Here is a 20,854-nt window from a genome sequence, read left to right as displayed (position 1 = left end):
TTATAATTTTTTTATTTCATTTTTTTTTGTTTATTCCTTTTGACAATAAATGCAAAAATTTTAAAATTATATGTAATTTAATAAACAGTAACGTAGACATTTCGTACGAAGAAAGAAGAAAAAAGAATAAAAAAGCTAAACAACTTCTAATTGATTAATAAATTTTATTGGCACGGTTAAGAAAGCACAATTAAAATTTTTTCTATATCACAATTAAAAAATTTTGATATTATTTTTTGATAAATTCTACACAATTTAAAATTCTTCCTTCTTCATCTCTTCTTTTTTTTTCGTTCCACTTTTTTATAATTATTCTTATTTCACCCTCTTAAAAAAAATAAAAAAAAATAAAAATTAAACGAAGAAAAAGAAAAAATAAAAAGGTGCAATGATTTTGTTATATTTTAGATGTTATTTTTCTACAATAATTTTAATGTTTTTTTTATTAAATTTTAGATATTCTATTTTGTTAAATTTTTTTATGTTCTTTTTTGCAATAGTTTCAGATGTTCGTTTTTCTTATGTTTTGAATTTTTTTAGTGAATGATAGCAGCGAGAAGCGCACGACACTGCAGAATTGATGTTCAGTTGAGAAGTGCATTACGCGGTAGAATTAATGATCAATAAGGCTATGTTTGATTGGAAGGAAAGAAATAGAGAGAAAGGAAATAGAAAGAAAAGAAAAGAAAGAAAAAAAATTGAGTAAATTTTTATTTTCTTTAGATGTGTTTGGATGAAAGGAAAATAAAAAAGAAAGAAATGTTATAAAAAGATAATTTTACCCTTATATTATAAATTATATAGAAAAAAGTAAAGGGGTAATATTTGAAGTAGAGAGAGATTTAGTTTTCTCTCCATTTTCTCTCCATTGTTGGAAGGAAAAAAAATTGGTGGGTCCCACCAATAATTTTCCATCCATTTTCCTTTCTCTTCCATTTCTCTCCTCAACCAAACAAAGGAAAATAACTATTTTCCTCCCTATTTCTTTCCTTTCCTTTTCCTTCCTCCCATTTTCACCTCAAAGTGGAGGAGTGCCGCACTAAATCAGTATTTTGTTAATGTAAAAAAAAAAGAATTTTATTATAAATTGGTTGATATGTTAAATTGTTGGCAAGAGAGGATGTTAATTATTTAGACTTTTTTATATATAAATTTATTGGCGGTATAAAATAATTTTATACAAATATTTAATCTCACATAATCAAAACTAACTAATTTTTAGATCCACTACATAAAACGTTTTTAAAATAAATAAATGTAATTAGACGATTATATTAATATTTTTACATTATTGATATATTAAAATTAATAAAAATACTTGAGAGACAAGAAATAATCAACTAAAAAGCAATCCAAATATTATTTTGCATTCCTTAATTATCATTGAAATAATTAAATAATATTAGATATAATAAATGCATAATTATATATGATTAAAAATTCTTGAATCCTAAATTTTCATTGTACGCGAAACCAAATAAATAAATCGAGAGATGTTTAATTTGTCATTTTCTTATTTTTATCCATTTGTAATAATAATATCAAATAGAAATTGAAAAAGAAATAAGTAAGCCCTGATAAGGACTTGAACTCCCAATGAATCAAACCAACAAAAGTTTCATGAGGATCCATCAAAGCAATTGTTAATAGGGAAGGATCCTTGCCTTGCCAAAAAAGCCAACTGATAAATAAAGCAAAACCAATAATAATCACATGTTACATGATAAAATGATGTGATGCATTATCTACCCAAAATAAAGTTTTTTTTTTTAAAGAATCTACCAGAATGAATCCAAATTAGTTTTCAAAACAATAATAAATATCAATTTAGTACTAAGAAGAAAGGAAACCAAAACCATTATGATGTTTATGTTAGACTTTATAAGACGATATAAGATTCATCTCACAACATAACATATGTTATTTACATTGGACAATATCTATCATTTTAGTCATCAGTTGACAAGTGTTCACCAAAAAAAAAATTCTAGACGATACCCTAAATAACATTTGATAAAAGTCAAATCAAAGATATAAAATAGACAACGTGATAATACTCCCCATAAATTGTTGGAAAGTATTCCTCTAAAATGATATATTGAAAAAGAAACTGTTTGAATGAAACTCAACTTACAAATGTGGCTACAAATCAATCCAATTCCAGAGAATAAGTGAACGCATTTTGATCACAAGCCATCTATGCTTGGGAAAGTGAAAAACTGAAAATCATGTACGCTTGGAAAAGTGAAACTCAATTTCTTAAAGACTCTTCATAGGATTTCAATAAATATATTTTTTTCTTGTTAACTCTATGCGTCTCGTTTGTATATATTTGACCGAAACTTTTCATTGCATATAGATTTAAATAATAGCACAGGCCTTCATGTCTACAGTGTCTGTGAATGTTATTCAATTGCTAGTAATTCGATAACTTGTGTCAGTTGTGTGTATTGCATTGGAAAGAAAAAATATATATCCATTTTATATAAACCAAGAAGGGATTGATAGCTTTTTTTTCACTCCGAGGTCACTTTTATTTCAGGAAAAAAAATTTATGTTAAATTCAGGTCACTTTTAAGATTATATAAAGTGTATTGTAAAATTTATTTACACAAATTACAAATATTAGTGGATATTATAAAGAGAAACGATCAATCATATTCATTTAGTATTGAGCAGCATATAATCAAAATCTTTCTTAATTAATGTTGAACCTGTAAATTGACCTTAGTCCTATTCGAGGCAAGAAACTTATGTCCAAATCAACTAAATTATGCCCTTTCTTCGTATGATCTTTCATGGACCCGCAATTCTAGTTCATATATCAAATAACATCGCTCAGTAAATGAACCAATCATCCTAGAAGCTACCTCCTTGAAGAACATAAATGCAATCTGACTAACAAAAAAAACATTGATTAGTCATCACCAGAAAAATACATAATAATGTTAACACTGATTTTATAATGTTAACATTAATGGAGTTTATTGTGATGGAATGGCTACATATCAACATGGATGCAGGCTTATAAGAGGGTTAGTAATGTCAAGGTAATTATACTCAACAAATAAATCTTTGGCACATATATGAATTAACAAATTAAGTCCTCAAAAGTTAAGGAAAGAAAAACATAAAAGTGAGGACAGAACATTATTTTTAAGAAAGCATAATGACAATAAAAACAAGTTGATTAAGATAGATACAGAATGACAAAACCATATTTGTTTGTAAAGTAGTGATTAAAACTTAAAATCCACCAAAAAATAAAGATTGCAAGTCTTTGAAACTGGGCTTGGATTGAATTCCCATATGTTTATCAAATAATCAAATAGGATACTCTGTAAAATGGTTGTCTAAAAATTTAAAACAAAATAGCAATCAGTAGAAACAAAGAACAAAATTCTATTGTCATAAACAAGTTGATTTCGTGCTGCGCTTTTCAACAAACCAGCCAACCCTATTTTTGCTAGTGGTCACTTGGCCCGGACCTCTCCCATAGAAGTGGAAACAATTGCCAAAAGCCCAAATAACACATGCATTTTCGCCGCCTCTAGTTTTGAGATGTAACATGATACCCTTTTAACTCTCTTTTAGCAATTTTCACACTAGAGTGATATCAGTGGTCGATGATGTAATATATTATGTAGAGTTCTATTGTAAAATCCGATAAATTAATAAATAATCATCTAATAAATTAAATATGAGCAAAAATATTTAGAATATGAATTAAAACACTAATTTTAAATGTTTTGCCTCAAAATCGGACTATCAGACTAAACTGATTGAATCGGGCAAGGCTCAACATATATAAACCCAAAGTTAGGATTTTCAGCCACAAAACCCCTTCCACTTTGAGCTCCACGTTGAAACGGTAAAGGGAGACAAAACCTAACCAAAGCACTATTTATCATCATCTTTAATCATCCATAACTTTCAATTTGGAGCTCCGATTGACGAGTCGTTTGTTGCCACGCATTTGTCTCATCGAGCTCTTCATTTTTATTTAAAAAAGTGGTAAAAAACTTTGTTTTTCGTAGCCAATTCTTCCCTTCGCTATGATTTTCGTTTTTAGTTCATCGGTATTGAGGAAATTGTGTTTTTGATGGTTTATGTGTTCTCTAGCATTGGATAATAATTGGGTTTTGCTCCAATCATAAGTGGGTAAAGTAAGAAATCACTAAATCCTTGTGAATTGATGAATTAGAAAACCTTAGCATTGATATGATGGTATTGTATGGAATTAGGTTGAATTTTATGTTGATTGAAGTTAAATTGGTGAATTGGAGCACTTGGAATAGGCTTTGGTGGCTGGAGCTTCTTGGGTTTGATTTGGAGTTTTAAAAGCTTGAATTGTAGTGTTTTGAGTTTGGAGAAATTCGGTCAAGGTATGGTTTCGGTTTTCTTTAGCTAATTTGTAATGTTGTGTGAGACTTAGACTAGTTGTCCGTAAGATAGGTTGAATTGTTGATTGATTAAAAATTGAGAATGTATATTGATATGTTGTGAAATGAATGATTGGTGAAGTTGTTGGACTGAGTGAATTTGAAGGGTGTTAGGCATTAGAATGGTTGTGATGTTGTGGAATGAATAAAAAATGTCGATATTGATGATGATTGATAGGAATTGAAGAAATTGGTAGATTTTGAGTGTAAATATTTGAATCAATTGAGGTTTTGAGGTGTTGGTATTGGTTTGGCTGTGTTGATATTGGTTTGGGTATGTTTAGTTTGGTTTTGGTTTAAGAGTTTTGAAAACTAAAGGATTTGAAACGTTTTGGTAAAAATTGATTTTTAACCAAATTCGGAGGGTCATAACTTGGCTTCCAGTCCCCCCAAATCTTGTGAAACTTATTTTGAATGAAAATTGGTTCCGTGAAGTTTATAACATTCGAAGAACAAACTAAAAATAATTTTTAACAAAAAAGTTATGCGCGTTTGAAGTTTAGTGTAAAAAACTGATTTCTACAAACTTAACAGCTTTTCTGAAAAACCTAAGGCATGCATACGCGAAATGTTCCACGCGACGCGAGTTTCGGGCTTTGCCTAGCACTTTAGTGTACGTAGCGCTGTTTTGCACGCGACTTTGGCATTTTAACAGCATGTGTACGCGAAAACATGCATGCGTACGCGATGACTCTCTTCTGTCCAACACACTCGCGTACGCATGAGGTGGTTGCGTACACGACTTGGCCAATTTTCAAGTCATGCGTATGCGAAGGGTGGCATGCATATGCATGACCACCCTACTTTGAAAAAGTTGTAATTTTGAGTTTTTAACAACTTCTCTAACTTTTTAAACCTCTGTAACACCTGTTTAAGGTACGATAGCTAGTGTTTAGGTTTTCGGACAAACAAAAGAGTACTGAGTGAAATAAAGGGGTAATTTTCGGTTATAAGTTTAGAGCCAGTGACCTAGGATTGTAGAGAATTGTGGTGTATTTAACTAGAGCGTTTGTAGAGTGGACTGAGTGGATCAAAGAGAACATATTGGAGTGTAGAGAAGATAAGTTTGCATAAATATACTTTTACTATGAAACTGATATTGAGCATAATTGTTTCATCTGAGCACTTTTTCTCAAAAGTGCGACCCCAGAGAGATGGTGGAAAGTGAGGATACCCTTCTTTATTCCTCCTGGTATTGTAAAATCGCCTCCAGTGAGATGGTAGGAGGTTAAGATCCCCTCCTTTATTCCTCATAAACATATGAGAACGTACCTCCTAGGTAGATGCAAGGGTTGTGGTGTCACCCCACTTGCTCCATGTTGGTTGTTGAGGCTCCTCAGGTAGATGTAAGGGATTGGTTCACCCTACTTACTCCGGGTTATGATGACTTGAGCTTCTTGGGTAGTAGCAAGGGTTGCGGTTCACCCCACTTGCTCCATGATGGTAATTATAATTTATTTGCATCTCATTCCTTTAACCTTGTGTCGCAAGTGTGACCGGACACTTATACCTTTTCGGAAAGATCTCCCCTAATGAGATGGTTAAAGAATGAATATAGATATATGCATAGACTCTTGAGAATGTGTGATGCAGGGACTGTCCAGGATTCGCTACCGGACATGTCGGGTTTGGCTGGATAACTGACAGATGAGACTTATCGATCATAGGTCAGACATCCATTATGTGCATTGTATGATTTGTTTGAGTATGTATATTGTGTTTTGGCTTGCCTAACTGTTTATCTATGCTTGTATGCTAAATGACTTAAATGTTGTATCTATTTTCTTAGTTGTGTATTACTTGTATGCTTTGTCTTTGTTTGAACAATAGAGAGATCCCTCATGCTGGCAGAGGTGACGCTAAGGATTATTCCACCTGGTGATTGGTAGGTTTGTAGAGAATTAGAATTGAAGAGATAGAATAGAACCCCTAGATAGAATTACCATAGTTTTGGCTTAGTGAGAACTCTAGGCTTTGATCTGGGTTGTATAAGTCTATGAAGGTTGTGGTAGGCTTAGAGAAGGGGGGTTGAATCTATGCCTTCCTTTTAAGTTGCTGTTATGACCCTTTTTAAACAAACTTTCAATTCTGATTCTGTTGGTACTCAGCAGCAAAAATTTATGAGACAATTTATTTTTGTCTCATGAATATCAGAAAACAGAACTTATCAGAGAAGAAAAAAGCTAACACCAGCATGTATCCTGGTTCGGTTGCCTTGTACTATGCAACCTACATCCAGTCTCCTCCACAACAGTGGAAGAATTTTCACTATAGTTAACAGTATTACATACACCAATTTCACAGGATTGACCCAATCCTTTCACACTCAAGTTCTAACCTAACTTGACATTGGCTATGCTAATACCTAACTATTCACTCTTAGTGCTAACCCAACTAAGAAAGGGATACCTCACAGGTACAAGATACAAGACATAGACATACCTAAAGAAATCTGAAATAACTCTAGGCTTTTCTCTCAAGTGTATCACTCAGCCTTTTTTCACTCATGGCTTTTACTTGAGCTTTCTCACAATGCCTTATCTCACAAGAAATTACAGAAAGATAAACATAGAAAAGTACTTTACAATCTGTAAAACATGAAGGAGATTGACTTCATCAGCAGCCTCTTTGCTATGTGCAAAACCAGATTCGCAAACCTCAGATACAGTTCTTCAGTATTGGCCAAATGCTTCTTTGAAAGAAAGTATTATCCAAGTAGAGGAACTTCTTTTCAGAACACTATTCTCACACTCTGGTTTTCTCTCCTTGGTTTCTGAATGAACAGCAAACCTCTTTTATCTCTTTGCATGTTGCTGGGTTCTTCTTCCAAGGTCAACACCTTGAGCCTTGAGCTTCACCAACCCACAGATTCACTTTTTCTCATTAAACCTTAGAGTAGAAACTTTGATTCTGACTTCCTCATCTTGACCGAAAGCCATAAAGCGGCAACCACAAGAGTCTTTCAATGGTCAACTTGATCTGAGCCTTTGAACACCAACTTGGTCCCCAAGACTTTTTTGAGACCGTGGATTTACAGCAGAGAGGAACAGAAATCCTCTTTTCCATATAGCTCAAAACGGAGATACAGGGAGTTGAAGATGAAGAAAAACAAGTGTGTTGCATGCAAGAGGAAATAGATTACCTTGAGCTTTCTGATCTTTTCTTGATATGGGTGATTAGACCTTACCCTTCTTTGATTAACCTTCTCTTTCCTTCTTCTTTCATGACTAGCTTAGTGACTAAGCTCTCTTTCTTACTTTTTCTAAGTTCAGTGATTTGACTAAGACAGAGAGGAAAGGAACGTTGCTTTGGAAGCAATGAGAAAGAGTGAAGACTTCAATCTTGTGTGAGAAGCTTGGTGGGATCAACTTAAATTGATGGACACAGACTTGGATCGGTTTTGATTTGCTTAGCCCGTTGGTTCCTTTCTTTGTTTTCTTTTGGACTTTGTTTGAGTTTTCAACCCATCAGCCTTGTTTCATTTTCCATTTTCATTTGGGCTGTAGTATTGCAACAATAAATAATTAGCTTCATATAATTATAAACAATCAACATTTAATTATTTATTTTACCCAATTAAATAATATTTGTCATCACTAATTAATTTTAGTTAATTTCTTAACTCAACAGTCTAGGATTGCCTTCGGCTTCACAGAGCTTTATATCTTATCTTTTGGACACTGTTACCATGCTGAGAACCTTTGGTTCTCATTTTATACATGTTGTTTTTCAGGTGCAGGATATGAGGCACCTTGCTGAGTGTGTTGGAGACTCTTTGGGAGCGAAGATTTACATTTTGGGCTTTTTATATTAAGTACTTAGTTATATATGTGTACCTTCTCCGCTTTTGTATAAACATGTTTTGTCCCTCTTAGAGGTTGACTTTGAAAACTTAGGATTGATATATATATATATATAGCCAGTCTTTGTTTCGCAGGTTGAGTCTAGAGCTTGATTATGTATCCCTATTTTTGGAACTCTATATTGATATACATATGTCTCTTGGTTTTTCTGTATAAGCCTTTTATCTTATCGCTTTTTCGAGAGTGACAAAATTGTCTGGTCTTGGTTTTGGTTAACCTTTTCTTCAAGGCTCCTAGTAAAAGTAATATGTGTGTGTGTGCGCGCATGTGTGTGTATGTATTTTATTTTTAGAGGTCGTAGCACCTCACCACCGTTGATTTACGACCTAGGCATAAAGCTCTCTGTGTAAGGGTGTTACATGTGTAGCAATGACATATTGGCAAAGCGACTCCATTGCATTGGTATGAACAACATACTGCCAAATTTTTTTATAAAAGCAGAACCCAACAGATTTAAATGGTAGGAAAAAGAGAAAGTAACCATAATCATCTTGAGTAGAGAAAATGAACTACCTTTATACGCTTTGGTCTCTCCAATTTAACATGTGTGTGTGTGCGTGCGTGCTGCGTGTGTGTATGCGTATTTTATTTTTAGAGGTCATAGCGCCTCATCACCATTGATTTACGACCTAGGCATAAAGTTCTCTGTGTTAGGGTATTACATGTGTAGCAATGACATATTGGCAAAGCGACTCCATTGCATTGGTATGAACAACATACTGCTAACTTTTTTATAAAAGCAAAGCAGAATCCAATAGATTTAGGATGTGTTTGGGGTTCACGTTGGAGAAGAGAGAAGCTCGTTTGAGTGCTTTGAACGTCTCATCTTTATGTTTGGCAACTCTTTGAAACTCTGAACCCATAAGTGATTTTGCCTCTAAACGTACGTTTAGAGGAAGCTAAAAATTCTAGCTTTTGGGTTCACGTTGGGGAAGGCTAATTACAATTGAGAAATTAAGTAAGAAAATTATTCCTCTTCTACCAATCTTATCCTTCATTTTCTTCTATAAAAATGATGTAAGTAACCATATAATTTTCACACTAGTTTTTTTTGTATGTTCTTGGTTCCAATTTTTTTCATCAAAATCTTTCAGATTTGTTACAATCACCGCCAAGATAAATATTTTAATTTTTTTTATTACTTTTAGTACTCTCTTTCATATTTTGATTTTTATGTTTTTTATTATATTTTTTATTTATATATAAATATTTTTTATATTATTTTTTGTTTCATCTAAAAGTGATTTTGAGTAGTATATTCCAAACAACATTTATTTTACTATAATCCATTTTGATATAAAGATTGCCAAACATAAATCACGTTAACACAAACTTACTTTTCATTAAAATCAAGTTTGCAAAATCACTTTTATACAAACTCCCGTTTGCAAACTATAATTCAAACACACACTTAAATGGTAGGAAAAAGAGAAAGTAACCATAATCATCTTGAGTAGAGAAAATGAACTACCTTTATACGCTTTGGTCTCTCCAATTTAACATGAGAACATGACTTTCAACAAGGAATTCAAATTCAATCTCTAACTAAGCATCAAATGATCCATCTGGATAGTTCCTAACCTTTGACACCAGGGGACAAACCCATGGTAGAAGTCAACAACGACAATATCAAATAATTGCTCTAGCGAGTACCTGATAATCAGAAAGCGTATCAACTCACAAATACAAAGTGTATTCTCTATCAACCATATCAAGTTCCAATTAAATACACACTAAAATAATCAAATTGTTTAAATTTGACATAGAGATTAGAGATTGGAGAGGAAGAGAAGTGCTACTCCAAAATGCGCTTCTCCTCATAAATTTTGGAGAGAACATCTTTTTCACCATCTCCACATCCAAGAAAGTGCCTCGTTTGGATAGTAGCATTGCCATTACTCGATGCTTTGGTAAGTGGGGAACCAACAACGCAGTATACAAGGGACTGAATCTTATTGGAGGCATCGCCCATGATGGAGGTAAGACACCAACAACCATCAATTGAGCGACTCCACTTCTGCGTGATGCGAAGTAGCAGAGTGCCTTCGCGGTGGACAAAAATGCTAGTATTTTTTTCTTCAACTCAGAAATAATTGAAAAATGGAATCCTAAATTGAGAAATTGGGCCAGTTTTAAAATGAAAGAATGAGAATGGGGGAACGGAAAATTGGAATTGGAAATCAAAAGTGAACCCTAGAATATGAGAAAGTAAGAAAATTAAATGGAGAGAATCTTGGAATAAGAGAAGACGCGGAATCGAGAAAGAAATGCTAAGATAGAAATAGATAAGGCACGAAGATTTAGGGGGCATTGGTTGAAGGAGACGAAGATGGTGATGATGGTGGGATTCAAAGTCCAAAACTCAAAGATCTTAATGGCCCACGTGGTTAAGATGCCACCCCTTTCATGCTATGATACTAGTTGACCACACACGTTGACTACTTCACCCCCCTTCTATGTCGTTCACACCTAAATATTAGTACTATTATGTTAAATAATTTAAAAAGATAATATTACTAATACGCCATTTCTGTGTGATGCTAAGAAACGGAGTGCCTTTACAGTGGACAAAAAATACTGGCATTTTTTTCTTCAACTTGAAAAGAATTGGAATATGGAAACCTAAATTGAAAAATTGGAGAGTTTTAAAACAAAAGAATGAGAATGGGGAATGACAGATTGGGATTGAAAATCAAAAGTAAACCCTAGAATATGGAAAAGTAAGGGAATTGGGAGAATCTTGGAATGAGAGAAGACGTGGAATCGAGAAAGAAACGCTAAGATAGAAATAGAGAATGCGTGAAGATTTGGTGGGGGTTAGTTAAAAGAGACAAAGACAGTAATGATGGTGGGATTCAAATTCTGAAATTCAAAGATCTAAATGCCCCACGTAGTTAACACGCCACCCTCTTCATGCTATGATACTAGTTGACCACACACGTGGACTACTTCACCCTCTTTCTTGTCGTTCACACCTGAATATTAGTATGTATTAAAGAATTTAATAAGATAATAGTAGTAATATGTCGCTTCTGTGTGACGCTTAGGAGTGGCGTACCTTTACGGTGGACAAAACTATCGGCATTTTTTCTTCAACTTAGAAAGAATTAGAAGATGGAAACCTAAATTCGGAAACTAGGCGGGTTTTAAAACAAAAGAACGAGAATGGGGGAACGACGTATTAGTATTGGAAATCAAAAGTGAACCCCAGAATATGAGAAAGCAGGGGAATGGGGAGAATCTTGGAGTGAAAGAAAATGCAAAATCGAGAAAAAAAACCTATGATATAAACAGAGAAGGCGTGAAGATTTGGTGGGCGTTGGTCGAAGGAGATGAAGACGATGATGATGGTGGAATTCAAAATCCAAACTTCAAAGATTTTAATGCCCCACATGGTTAACACGCCACCCCCTTCATGTTATGATATTAGTTGACATCACACGTGGATTACTTCACCCCTTTTCTTGTTGTTCACGCCTGAATATTAGTACTATTATATGAAATAATTTAATAAGATAATAGTACTAAAATACTAACTACCTAAGATGTAGATAATAATTTATTAAATTATTTAATATAATACGTACTAATATTTTAATGTAAATGATAAGGAAGGGGGTGAAGTAGTCCACGTGTGTAGTCAACTAGTATCATAGCATGAAAGGGGTGACTTGTTAACCATGTGGGGCGTTATGATATTTGTACTATGGACTTTGAATCCCACCATCATCATCATCTTCATCTCTTTCAACCAATGCCCACCATATTTTCACGCCTTCTCTATTTCTATCTTAGCATTTCTTTCTCGATTCTGCGTCTTCTCTTATTCCAAAATTCTCTCTATTTCCTTGTTTTCCCATATTCAAATGTTCACTTTCGATTTCCAATCCCAATCTGCCGTTTTCCTATTCTCATTCTTTCGTTTTTAAAACTTGCTCAATTTCTCAATTTAGGGTTCCATCTTCCAATTCTTTCTGAACTAAAGAAAAAATGCCGGTATTTTTGTCCACCACGAAGGCACTCCATTTCTTAGCGTCACACAGAAGCGACATAGCTCAATTAATTAGGAGGAGAAGTAGCAACAATTTGATGATTGTCGGTGCCTTACCTCCTTCATTGGCGGTGCCACCAATCAGATTCAGTCCCTTGGATGTTGCATTGCTAGTTCCCCGTTTATGGGAGCGTTGAGTAACAACAATGCTACTGTCTAAACAAGGCACTTTCTTGGATGTGGAGATGGTGAAGAAGGTGTTCTTTCCAAAATTTACGAAGAGAAGCGCGTTTTGGGGTAACACGCTTCTCTTTCTCCCCAATCCCTAATTCCTATGTTGTATTTAGACAAATTGATCATTTTAGTGCATAATTGTATTTGTGAGCTAGTACACTTTCTGATTATTAGGTACTTGCCAAAGCAATTATTTGATGTTGTTGTAGTTGTTGACTTCTACCATGGGTTTGTCCCTTGACATCAAAGGTCGAAAATACTTAGGCACTATCTAGATGGATCATTTGATGCTGCATTGGAATTTGAATTCCTTGTTGAAAGTTATGTTTCTCATGTTGAATTGGAGAGACCAAAGTGTGTAAAGGTAGTTCATTTTCTCTACTCAGGATGATTATTGTTACTTTCTCTTTTCCCTACCATTAAAATCTGTCGAATCTGCTTCTATAAAAATGTTGCCAGTATGTTATTCATGCCAATGCAATGGAGTCACTTTTCCAATATGTCGTTGCTACACAACTCTATATAATGTATTACATCATCGGCTATTGGTATCACTCAAGTGTGAAAATTGCTAAAAGAGAGTTAAGAGGGTATAATGTTACATCTTAAAACTAGAAGCGGCAAAAAGTGTTATTTGGGCTTTTGGCAGTTGTTCCCACTTCTATGGGAATAGGTCAAGCCAAGTAACCACTAGCAGGATTGGGGTTCGCTGGTTTGTTGAAAGGGACAGCATGAAATCAACTTGTTTATGGTAATAGAATTTCGTTCTTTGTTTCTAGTGATTGTTATTTTGTTGTGCTTATAGCCTTATACCATATGTTTTGTATTTTCAGACAACTGTTTCACAGGATATCCTGTTTGATCATTTGATAAACGTATGGGAATTCAATCCATGCTCAGTTTCAGGGGCTTGCAATCTTTATTTGTTGGTGGATTTTAAGTTTCAATCACGACTTTACTGACATGTATGGTTTTATCATTCTATATCTGTCTTGATCAACTTGTTTTCACTGTCATTATGCTTTTTTGGAATCAATGTTCCGTCCTCACTTTTATGTTTTCCTTTACCTAAATTTTGAGGACTTAATCTGTTAATTCATGTATGTGGCAAGGATTTATTTAATGAGTATCATTACCAGTAACTTGACATGACTAAACCCTCTTATATGCCTGCATCCGCGTTCATACAATTTGCTATGTAGCCCATTCCATTACAATAAATTCCGTTAATGTTAACATTATAAATTCGATGTTAACATTATTATGTATTTTTCAGGTGATGACTAATCAATGATCCTTTTCTATTGGTCAGATTGCATCTATGTTCTTCAAGGAGGTAGCCTTTAGGATGGTTGGTTTATTTACTGAGCGTTGCCGTTTGATATACGGACCAGAAGTGTGGGTCCATGAAGATCATAATTTAACTGGTTTGGACATCAGTTTCTTAACTCGAACAGGGATAAGGTCAATTACAGGTTCAATATTAATTGGGAAGGTTTTTGATTGTGTGCCGCCCAATGCTGAATGAATATGATTGATAATTTTTCTTTCTAATACGCAGTGATATTTGTAATTTGTGCAGATAAATTTTACAAGATACTCTGTAAATCTTGAAGGTGACCTGAATTTAACATGAATTTTTCTCTATAAAAAAGTAACCTAGAGTGAAAAAAACCTATATCCTTTCTTGGTTTATGTAAAATGGACATATATATTTCTTCCAATGCAATACCTACACAAGTTATCGTATGACTAACAATTGAATAACATTCACAGGCACTGTAAATATGTAGGCATGTACTGTTATTTAAATCTATATACAGTGAAAGCTTTCAGCTAAATATAAACAACCGAGACGCACAAGGTTAACAAGAAAAAAATATTTATTGTTACCCTCTATAGGGTCTCTGGAAAATTGAGGATCCCTACACTAAGTAAAAGGCGAGGGTATATTCTACTTATATCCATACTTTTGAATTCTATACCCAAGATCTTGCAAGCAAGTGTTCCAATTAAGTGAAATACAATTACATGGCTAAAACATTTTATGTGTGGTCTACAAAATTATGTTTAAAGAACACGTGTCATGTAGAACCAATTTTGCATGAGAGTGATCCCTTCCCATGAAGTTAACACAAAATATATTGGGACTCATGAGATAAATTTTTTAGGATGGCTGCGACAATCTTTTCTTTATCTTTGGTTGTTGGAAGTAATCTTTATCTCTGGTTGGGAATGCTTCTAGCAAGACCCATCTTTGTAGAATTGGAAAAGAGGCACAGCCTGCATCAGTTGAAGTGCTATTTTAGAATTCTTAGGATCATATAATATGAAGATTTAAATATTATTTTTAGCACAAATGCTACATGATCATATGCCTACTCCCATATATAGAGAAGATTGAATCATCTAGAAAGGAGATGAGAGAAACGAGGATATTTCGATAGATATTTAAAAAAAAAAAAGAATAAACACAAAAATTGGCACTAAAGAATCTCTAATAAATTTTTATTCTCTATAAGTCCTGAAGAGTTATTCACGTTGGACATATTGGTTCTTTCGTCATTTTGAAGAGGAACTAATTTATCTTATAGTAATATTTTTTTACCTAATTGAAAATGACAGAAGGACCAATTTGTCTTTATGAGAATAATTCTTAAGGACTACTACTGAATACAAATTTATTGGGACCAAACTGTCTTATTTAAAATTCTTTGAGGATTCTGTGGAAAAAATTACAAAGACATGTCATAACAAACTAAAGAGAAATACCCTGATTCTTAGTCACTCTGCAACCTCGGATTGGTCATCATACTCATCCATTACTTTCAAGGAATAGCGTTATAAAAGACTTTCTAGATAGCATGAGTTCTCAGTCCAATAATCAACGAAAGACAATAATCACTGATGTTCATATATACTTACATTATGCTTTAGGAAAATAATCGGAGCTTCATCATCACCGGTCTTCTTGCACCAACTTGGAAAAATCCTACTCTATATATTTGCAGCTTTCACAAGAGGTGCAGTAGAAATCTACTACCACCAAAGATCCTTTTCCTTTAGCCTTGTCCAGAATCCTACAGAACTCTTCATCCATCACGAATTCCCTTACATAATCAACTGGACACAGGTCTTCATCTGCATTAGGAAAGTCTTCTTGATATTTATGTACAACAACTCCTGTTCTACTACAAGAGCATAATGTGTACATCATGTTTTTTAAAGGCTTAATTTTTGTGTCACCAAGACAATATTTGTCATGATAGTGTCTTAAAAACAAGTTGAAAATCACATGGAAAATCCTAGAATTAGTTGATTCCTTTAAGTGTTGTGTGAAATAGACAAAGGAATAGGTATGCAAAATATCTGGCATGGGATTTATAACCTGTGGCATCTTTTATTAGTATGGCTTGTGATAAGAATTTTGTAATCTTTGCTGTTAGTTGTTAGCAGCTCTTGGAAAGGGCTAATAGAGTTAAACATAAGCGTACATGACTTTCACTTTCCCAAGCGTATTGATATGGATTTTGATAAATTAATATCCACGAGTAAGTGCACAGGTCGTATTCAAGTAATAACTCACTGAGATTGAGGTCGATCCCATGAGAATTGATAGATTTGAGTAATTTTAATCAATTGGTCATACTAGTTAAACAATCAAAGTTGATGAGAGTTGGTAGCTTAACAGTAAAGTAACTAACTAAAAAGTAAATAGCAAAGAAATAAATGACTAGAAATAAAGAGCGAAAATGTAACTAGCTGGAAGATTAAAGTGCAGGAAGATAAATTGCAATAAAATAAAGGCAAGGATAGTAAATTACTGAATTAAAAAGGAACGATACACGTAAGCATTAATTGTAAAGCAAAGAATCAGGAAATGGAGAGATAGGAATGGGGAGAATCATTGGAGTACAGAGATAATGCATTCTCTGGATCAAATTGTCTTTCATCTCCTCTTCAATCATATAATTCATTGATTTCTTGGCAAATCATGAGTGATTGAAACCCAATCCCTTGGAGAATCAAACCCTTGGTGAATCAATCTCTCTTAACTTGATCAATTGCTAATTCCTTGATCTAATTGTTCATGAAAAAAGATGAATATTGTGTTAGAATTTGGTTGAATTAGTCCCACATTGCTTAGAATAGCAAATGGAGTGGGTGACCTAGGCTATAAATATGAGGCTAAGTTCTCCATATTTTTTACACCAGTCAAAAACACTTAAAGCTTGTATCTGACTTTTCTTTTCCTCTATACTCTTTGATTAGAGAGTGTTGTGAGGTGTAGTTAAATATTTGCTTTGAGAGTGTGGGTGTACTGGGGTGTCGGTGTTAGAGAGAAAGAAGTCTATGTGTTGTAACAATTTTCACATAGTGATATTCTTTGGTTGTCATTTGACAACGGCCGTGGTTTTTTTTTTTCTCTAGTAATTGGGGTTTTCCACGTTAAATTCTTGTGTTGTGATTGTGTCTATTTTATTTCTCTGTAAAAAGTATTTTCTCAAGGGGAATGGTGTATTATTCCCAACATGTGGTATCAGAGCTTCGGTTCGGTGGGATTTATTCTTAATATGCTCTGTGGTTGCAGCCTAGTCTGACCTTCCACATCAGAAAAGAATTTCGTCCTGTGGCTTGAGGTTGATCTTTGGTTGCTGTTGTTATTGCTGGAAGGCAGTGTGACACTGTGAGAGTGCAGTTTGGAAAGGTTCTGGCTAAGGAAAGACTTGGTATTTAAGTGTGTCCATTGTGACCCACCTCTCTTTCCTGGGGACCCTTCCTAGTGCACGGTCTACAGTTGAGTTATACTATTCCAGTATACGGTTGCAACAATGTCAAGATATTCAATTGCTGTGAAGCTTGAAATAGAGAAATTTGATGGAAGAATCAATTTTGGCTTGTGGCAAATACAAGTTAAAGATGTGTTGATACAATCAGGTTTGCACAAGGCGTTGAAGGAGAAGATCTCTGGTATGAAGGATGAAAAATGGGAGGAACTAGATTTGAGAGCTGCAAGTGCTATTCGCCTGTGTTTGGCTAAGAATGTTCTTGCAAATGTGCAAGGAATGAAAACAGCCAAGGAACTTTGGGATAAACTCGAAGGGTTGTATCAGACAAAGGGCATCTCAAATCGGTTGTTATTGAAGGAGCAGTTCCATAATCTACGCATGGATCACAATGTGAAAATCTCCGACCATCTTAGTGCTATCAATGGTATTGTCTCTGAATTAGAGGCAATTGGAGTGAAAATTGATGATGAAGATAAGACACTGAGGCTCATATTGTCTCTTCCTTCTTCCTATGAGTATATCAAACCTGTTTTAATGTATGGGAAGGAAACTCTGAATTTTGAAGAAGTTGCCAGTAAGCTCATTGCTGAAGAAAGAAGAATGAAAAATGAGGGTAGCTGATGAGCGGATAATTTATACGCTTTTTGGCATTATTTTTAGTACGTTTTTAGTAGGATCTAGTTACTTTTAGGGATGTTTTCATTAGTTTTTATGTTAAATTCACATTTCTGGACTTTACTATGAGTTTGTGTGTTTTTCTGTGATTTCAGGTATTTTCTGGCTGAAATTGAGGGACTTGAGCAAAAATCAGACTCAGAGGTTGAAGAAGGACTGCTGATGCTGTTGGATTCTGACCTCCCTGCACTCAAAGTGGATTTTCTGGAGCTACATAACTCGAAATGGTGCGCTTCCAATTGCGTTGGAAAGTAGACATCTAGGGCTTTCCATCAATATATAATAGTCCATACTTTGGCCAAGAATAGACGACGTAAACTGGCGTTTAACGCCAGCTTTCTATCCAAATCTGGCGTCCAGCGCCAGAAAAGGAGCCAAAACCAGAGTTGAACGCCCAAACTGCACAAAAGCTGGCGTTCAACTCCAAGAAGGACTTCTACACGTGCAACACTCAGGCTCAGCCCAAACACACATCAAGTGGGCCCAGGAAGTGGATTTATACATCAATTACTTACTCATGTAAACCCTAGTAGCTAGTTTATTATAAATAGACTGAGAGGAGGGGATGTAGCCACTGACAACGGTGATGCCCTTGCATAAAGCCAGCCATGGAAAGGAGTAAGACTGACTGAATGAAGATAGCAGGAAAGCAGAGGTTCAGAGGAACGAAAAGCATCTCCATTCGCTTATCTGAAATTCCTACCAATGATTTACATAAGTATCCCTATCCCTATTCTATTATTTATTATTCGAAAACACCATTATCACTTTATATCTGCCTGACTGAGATTTGCAAGGTGACCATAGCTTGCTTCATACCAACAATCTCCATGGGATTCGACCCTTACTCACGTAAGGTATTACTTGGACGACCCAATGCACTTGCTGGTTAGTTGTATCGAAGTTGTGACAAATTATGAATGTGTAATCACGATTACGCGTACCAAGTTGCTCACGTGCCAGGAATAGTTTGAGCCTGGACATCACAATTTCGTGCACCAGTAGCACTTCATCAAATTTGGCGCTTGTAGCTAGAAGTGACAATTATGGAAAAGAAAATCGTGGAAGGAGTGTAACATGCTGGAAATGTGGAAAGCCTGGGCATGTAAAGAGAAATTGTCCAAGTAATGCGGTTTCACAATATACTCTGGTGTTACATGCTGAAGCTTGGCTGGCCATTGGCCATGTCTAGTGTTTTGGACCAGAGCTTTCATTGAAAGCTTGGCTGGCTAGTGAGCCATGTCTAATTCCTGGACTGAAGCTTTAGACTAAGAATGCAAGATTCCTGGAATTCATGTTAAAAATTTTGGAATCCTTATTTTTTCTTTTTCATATAATTTTCGAAAAAATCCAAAAAAATTAGAAAATCATAAAAATCAAAAATATTTTTGTGTTTCATGTTTGAGTCTTGAGTCATATCATAAGTTTGGTGTCAATTGCATGTGCATCTTGCATTTTTCGAAAATTTCATGCATTCATAGTGGTCTTCATGATCTTCAAGTTGTTCTTGGTAAGTCTTCTTGTTTGATCTTGATGATTTTTTGTTTTGTGTCTTTTCATGTTTATCATATGCATTCTTGAATTCTTAGTGCCTAAGCATTAAAGAATTCTAAGTTTGGTGTCTTGCATGATTTCTTTGCATTAAAAATTTTTTCAAAATTGTGTCTATGATGTTCATCTTGACATTCAAAGTGTTCTTGGTGTTCATCTTGACATTCATAACATTCTTGCATGCATTCATTGTTTTGATCTAAAAATTTCATGCATTGCATAATTTTCATGTTTTTCATAAAAATTTCAAAAAATCAAAAAAATATCTTTCCCTTTTTCTCTCATCAAATTCGAAAATTTGAATTGACTTTTTCAAAAATTTTTAAAATCAAATTGTTTCTCATGAGTCAAATCAAATTTTCAATTTGAAAATCTTATCTTTTTCAAAATCTTTTTCAAAAATCAAATCTTTTTCAAAATTCTTAGTTATTTTCGAAAATTCAAAAAAATATTTTTCAAAAATCTTTTTCTTATTTTTATACCAAATTTTCGAAAATAACAATAACAATTAATGTTTTGATTCAAAAATTTCAAGTTTGTTACTTGCTTGTTAAGAAAGATTCAAACTTTAAGTTCTAAGAATCATATCTTGTGATTTCTTGTGAATCAAGTCATTAATTGTGATTTTAAAATCAAATCTTTTTCAAAAACAATTTCAATCATATCTTTTCAAAAATATCTTCTTATCTTTTTCAAAAATTTGATTTCAAAATATCTTCTCTAACTTCCTAACTTCTTATCTTTTCAAAATTTGTTTCAACTAACTAACTAACTTTTTGTTTGTTTCTTAACCTTTTCAAAACTACCTAACTAACTCTCTCTCTCTAATTTTCGAAAATATCTTCCCCCTTTTTCAAAATTTCTTTTTAATTTATTAATTTTTTAATTTTTAAATCTTAATTTTCGAAAATCACTAACATTTTTCAAAAAAAAAAACTATTTTCAAAAATCACTAACTCCTTTTCAAAAATAATTTTCGAAAATTCCCCCCTTCTCTCTCATCTTATTCTATTTATTTATTCATCTACTAACATCTCTTTCTCACATCATCACCAAATTCGAACCCCCCTCCTCTATCTGTGTTCGAATTTCTTCTTCTTTGCTTCTACTAACAATAAGGAACATCTTTACTGTGACATAGAGGATTCCTTTTCTTTTCTTTTTCTCTCCTCTTTCTTATGAGCAGGGACAGAGAAAAAGGCATTCTTGTTGAAGCTGATCCAGAATTGAGCTCTGATGAGTATTCCTCTTCTGAAGAGAATGAGGATGTTACTGAAGAGCAAACTGCCAAGTTTCTTGGTGCAATCA

General features: G+C 34.0%; 2 pseudogenes; one reads left to right on the top strand and one right to left on the bottom strand.

Annotated features, from left to right (window-relative positions):
- Positions 2,772–11,390, bottom strand: LOC107626894 (annotated as a pseudogene).
- Positions 11,978–14,177, top strand: LOC107626895 (annotated as a pseudogene).

Source organism: Arachis ipaensis, chromosome B02 (assembly GCF_000816755.2).
Source record: "Arachis ipaensis cultivar K30076 chromosome B02, Araip1.1, whole genome shotgun sequence".
In the NCBI taxonomy this organism is placed as follows: domain Eukaryota; kingdom Viridiplantae; phylum Streptophyta; class Magnoliopsida; order Fabales; family Fabaceae; genus Arachis; species Arachis ipaensis.
The sequence above is the reverse complement of the archived record's forward strand: the minus strand, read 5'-3'. Positions and strand labels throughout refer to the sequence as shown.